This window comes from Cupressus sempervirens, chromosome 7 (assembly GCF_028749045.1).
Source record: "Cupressus sempervirens isolate cs-2001-9-10 chromosome 7, ASM2874904v1, whole genome shotgun sequence".
In the NCBI taxonomy this organism is placed as follows: domain Eukaryota; kingdom Viridiplantae; phylum Streptophyta; class Pinopsida; order Cupressales; family Cupressaceae; genus Cupressus; species Cupressus sempervirens.
Genome location: NC_143124.1, coordinates 189,953,495 through 189,959,494, shown reverse-complemented (window position 1 = coordinate 189,959,494; position 6,000 = coordinate 189,953,495). Strand labels below are relative to the sequence as shown.

The following is a 6,000-nucleotide window of genomic DNA, read 5'->3' as shown; positions in this document are numbered from 1 at the left end:
TGTAATGTAGGGGAGATGGTTTTCATTTTCTGATGCATGTGTAATAGGATCTTTGTAGTCTTTTACATCTTAAAGAGGGGAGGTTTGAAAGATATCTGCAAATTAGAACTTTGAGTCTATGTAGTTCTTTCCACTGATGGTTATGCTGCTGTAACTTTCAATTTTCTTTAAGCGCATCAAATGTGCTATTTTCTGAACGCATTTGATATCAGGATCTTCTGGAAGCTTTGATTTGTCTTTTCTCAAGAAGATGGAAATTGTTCTTTGACTTTTGTCCTTTGTAATGCAGTGTACAGCATGTTAACTTTGTGTAATCTGTTTTATTCTGTTTCCTTTCTTTTTAGTTCTTAGGTTTTGCGTCTATTCTGTGTTTACGGATAGATGCTTGTTATCCTTTTGTGCTTTCTGGTCAAAAGTACCTATAATTAATTCATTGTAAACCTTGCACGGGGAGCTGTACCCGATAAAATTCAGAGGAAGGTTATATAATAACCTATCCAACGGTTGGTGCTAGTTTGTCCTTTCATTTGGGCATTCAGGGTCAGATTTGCACGCATTTCCTCGAAGGACAATCTGTTCACTAACAGTTCCCAATCTGGGTAGGTCATGTGAAAATTGTTTCTAGTTATTGAATTTCCATTCTTCAATGAGCCCAAACATTGTAGTTAGTAGAACTTTCACTACAACAGGTGCAAGTCATGTATTGACACTAATTGGAGTCATGTACAGATACATTATCAATTAGCTCAGTATCCTCTGCATTTTCCATTGTCTGCGTGTCATTTGATAGAGAAATGCAAGGGGGCTTGATGTTTTCAACCGTGCAGTCTGGAATTAGAAAGAGAAACAAGAGGGGAGACAGTCTCATCGGGCTGCGGATAAGCACCACTAACCAAAGTTTGCTGTAGTCATCCTTTTGGACATGGAGCCACTTAAGAAGAAACACACCAAATCAATAACCACATGTATGTCCAAAGTTGGAGACTGACATGAGGAAAGCAAAGATAATGGCCTCAATGCCTGCATGGCAAAGTTGGGAAGATAGTACAAGCATTGGGATCACCTGAATCTTGGATATAGCATCAGCCAAAGCTTCATCACCTAAAACAAAAGCTTGATCTGGAATATGCATCTTATGGTTCATTCTTGAGACAAGAATAATATCAAGAAGCCCAATAAGTGCAGAAACTACCTGCATTGCAGATGATATTAATTAGTGATATACATGTCATAAGTGACAATTTCACCAATTCTCATGCCTTCCTGAAATAATAGCTTTAGATAAAGATTTTTTAAAAAAAGTTGTAAACAAAAGAATTATCTCCATTTGCTAGTATAGTTTCCATATGAAATTAAAAATAAAACTGATTGAAAAAATATGTGGGATATAAGTATAATCCAACATAAGGATTGATGAAAAGAATGAAATAAACATAATGTACTTGAATGACCAGATTAGGACAGTGGGATATGTGGGACATAAGTATAATCCAACATTAGGATTGATGAAAATAATGAAATAAATATGATGTACATGAATGACCAGATTAGGACGGTGGGACTAAAAGCATTGACCTGACTCAGGACATGGCAATAAAACAGCAAGACAAAGCAGGACTCTGCATAAATTTGACAGGACTTGGCTCAACCCGGCAACACCCATGGCTCGGATACTTCCTAACAAGTCTTGGCCAGTCTGGAAACTATGCTTAAAAGTACAGCTAGTCACAATAGCAAGGGTGAACCTAAATTAACTCTTAACTTCTAACAGAAAATAGAGGTCATGAACAAAATGCACACAACAAAAAATTAGAACACGAAGTCATCAACCCAAAATTGGTAAACCCGGAATGAGATACAAAAGATGTTCCATGTGACAAACATTATAAAGAGTCAACTGAAAGGAAGAACCCTCACTAAAAAAGATAAAGCGGATATAGACCATGGCTAGAGATTAAAGATGGCCCTGATATGTTGGAATGCAGAATAAAGAAATATATTACAGAAAAAATAGTGATGTATTGGTAGTTTCATTTTGTAAAATAGTTAGCTCATTATAAGTAAATAGATAGATTGATTTGTTTCTAGGAAGAAAGTCACATGCTTCGGAGGCGATTTTTTTTCCTATTGCATGAATACCAACACTCCACATGTTTTCTCACTTGCAAACTCAACATTCAAACTCACTCAAGAATGTAAAAGCTGTAATTTAAAAACATGTTTCAGAATTTAGATTTTTAAGCTTTAAAATTTGAACTATACAAACATTTTGCACCTTAGGCTAACAGTTTTTCCACGCCATCCTTAGCAAATGATGCATGATTGTTTTCTAAAATCTTAGGCAACCAGCCATAGTAATCCTCCATATCATTGTGTATCTGATCACCTTAGAAACTAATTGATGCAATCACTTGTTCTTCTATTTCCTAAATTGCATGAATATATAAAGATCTACAAGCTATGTGACAAGTTTGAAATTAGGTATCTAGCTCTATAGGGTGAAGGTTGGATCCTCTTAAGTAGGGTATACACCAATACAAAACAAAGTTTCCATGGGAATGGAGTTCACTAGGTTCAATGATAGATAAGATAAATTTATTAATGTCCAACAGGAGACCAATCAAAGGGTCTAAGGGATTGCTAGAAATAGAGAAGCAACCCGATACGAAGTAGGACCACCAAATGGTGTGTGTAGTTAGATAGAGCAAAAAGTAAAGAACCAAAGAACCAAAGCAAGTGAGAGGCAACAAATGAAGCAAACCCACAAAGTAGCTCGTTTGATCCACTGGGAAAAAAACAAGAATTGACAGATTGGCCATAAGATAGGAAATCCCAAGCCGTCTCTAAGAACTCCTGATGACGCAAGTAGAAGAGAGTTGTTTATGAGTGGATGCAGATCTATGCGGTCCGACAACCCTCAGAGGGCTAGACTTGGGATCCAACGCTTTCTTGGTACCCCGTATGAGGGAGACCATCGTGAAAAATGAGGCGATGATCTGGTCAGAATGTGATCTCTAGGGGAGGAGCCGCTATAGGGTGTGGTCACAGAGCCTCCATGTCTCTTGGAGGTAGAGTGAGAGGCAGCTCCAATCCATATACATGAAGAAGGTTGTGAGAGACTGAGCTTACCTAAACAAGTAGTAGAATTTCCCTCTAATCTCGTAGTAGATAGGACGGTGGAAAATGAAGTGTCTCCATCTTAGCCACACCCAAGTCACAAAGATGACAAATCTTATGCTTCATAGTCAAATGGCAATCATTCTAAATCTAGAGCCAATGGGAACCGACCCTGAAAGAACCAAGAGAGATACATAGAGCATGGAACCAACCATGGGACAAGTACGCAAAGCGCACAATACCCCCGTTTTGTAATTGGAGAAAATGCTCTGTGTAGAATGCCATCCTAGGACGAACCCCCTCGAGGGGACAGATCCGTGTCTTAGACTTATACCTTGTTCGATTTTTTTGTTCTTACAATGCTTTAAGTGGTAACTTTAGTATTACTATTTCTAAATATATATTTATATATGTTGAAATATATGCAATCATGGCGACATGGATCAAGATTACACACACACACACACATACCAGTGAATTGATATTAATATTTGATTTGCATTGAGAATATTGCAACCTTATGGTATTACTTTAATTTATGAATTATGTCTGTTTCCTTAATGAAAATTTAATTTCATTTGGAAACACGTTTGTGCAAAAGGCATATTACCATGATTGGGCCACAATATAGTATAAACAGCAAGGAGTATTAGAGGAATGAAATTTGGAATTCAATTGGGAAATATCTCTTTCTAGCCACATCAAGGCTTAGGTGGCACAATGAAATGAATATATAATTTCATATGAAACTCTTCTCGTTTCATGAATACTTATGCTATATGATGGTTTTATACTCCATAAGCCACAATGGGTAGTTGCAAGATTATAGGCCGTTTCATATAAGGTTAAGAGAAATTTTCAACCATGACTAGTGATTACGGGTTATGTCAACCTTCATTGAAATTACAATAAATCAAATGCATTGGAAATTAAGGAAAATGAAATGAGCTTATTGGAAAGTAATTTGGCATATATAAAAAGAAATGATCTTCTTAAAATGCCTTGTGCATGGAGGAGGGAAGAGATTGGAAAGAAGGAAATGTTCTTTTTCTAGAAATGCATTTAGCATTGAGAGCTTTAACTATTAAGGAATCAATATATATTTCTAACCATCAAAGACACACACGATAGGAAGGGAAGTCATAGCAAATGAAACCTGTATTTATTGGAAGTAATACAACAGCCTATGGAAGAAACTCTGCATTCCAATCTATGCATGAAACACACTTTTCTTTCTGTGAATTTTATCTAATTCATTAGGGAACTTGAATGGTTTAAAACCTGATATTCTTATAAGATATTGAGGGTGAATCTTATGCTTTGTGGTACATATTTGAAAACTAAATTCCTCAAAAGTTGGAAATATAATTTCTTGTTGAAAGAAATAGATAAATGGGTATCTTTTCCTGTCTATTATTACGGCATACCTCAAACCAATTCTTTATAGAAAGAAGAATACAAGTTAATAACAGAAAAGACTTGCCTATGCTATCAGTGGAAAACATAGGAAACACCTTTAAGGTAAATGTCCAATTGTTGATTTGTTCCAGTAAGAATTGCTTCTAAAAATGGCTTGAAAATCTAGAAATCAACCTTAGCCAAATATTTTCTTCTACTAAATCCTTCATGGCTTGTTTAGAGAAAGTTGTGACTGGTCTCTGTGCAAACACAATGCTCATTTCCTTGATTTTCAGACCAGTCAGCTAGTTTAAAAAAATTAATTCTAGTTCCTCTTATACTTGAACTTGACTGGTAGCAGTAACTGAAGTGTAGAGAGTTTTTGGTAAGGCGATAATTATATACAAGCATGAGTAGTGCGGATATGACAGCATACTCATGAGAGTATGAAATGCTAGAAATACCATAAACTTTATACAAACCAAATATGGTTACCATTAAAGGGAAAGACAAGGGTTTAGCATATGTTCATGCTAATGAAATTGTGGAACTTATATCAGAAAATTGATTGGTTAGACAACCGAGACTGATAAAAAAGGATACTGCTGGCAATATTAGGACTGACATAAACATATTCCAAATTGGAACGTTGTATGAGAACTGATTGTAGTAATTTAACTTGAATGATCAGAGAGCTGATTGAATAGATTCATTTTTTTATATTAACAGATAAAAATGGAGCAAGCAACTACACGCGCATGCTTGTAAGGGTGCAGATCTAGTTCCCTAACAAGTATATGATTTTAAGGGGGGCGTTTTGTACAACTCTATGCCCATCAGTGTTGAGTAAACTACAATTGCATAGTGTGAACAACAACTAAAAGAAATATCCAAGACAGAATGGGTAATCATGTTGGGTTCTAAAGACAAGTAATTAAACCATTTTAGGTACATGCGGATTATCTAAATATTACAAATCCATTTTATGCTAGTCACAGTTTAAAAGTGAATCTGTTAATTCTGCTATAAATGTTAGAGAAGTGTAAAAGTTTATAGGATCTCTGATAGAAATATACCGATATCTTCTTTTAATATTAAAGACAAGATACTGAAATATAATTCTTATTGATGACTGAATTAAATTTACACTTCTGTTATATGAGAGTTATATTCTTATATGAATACTCAAAGTACTCTATAATATCTTTTACTTTCAAATTGTATCTTATACTATATAACCGAATTGTATATAAACAAATTGTGCCTTGGAGTTGATCGCTGCTGAGACTAATGCATTACCTTTTGATTGATGATTGTCTTCCAGCGAATGATCTGTTATATATATTGGAAAGTAAAGTCTCATGTCCCTGTAGGGACATGACTCTACCTTGCCAAAGGCCACGTAGAGTCATGGCCCTACTGGGCCATGAACTTGATTAGTTAAGCCGGAAGATATATGATTAACATATCTGATAAAGAGACATC

General features: G+C 35.5%; 1 pseudogene; it reads right to left on the bottom strand.

The window, feature by feature from the left end:
- Window positions 1–709: 709 nt before the first annotated feature.
- LOC149546136 (putative folate-biopterin transporter 6) overlaps window positions 710–6,000 on the bottom strand; it is a 151,541-nt pseudogene continuing 146,250 nt past the window's right edge.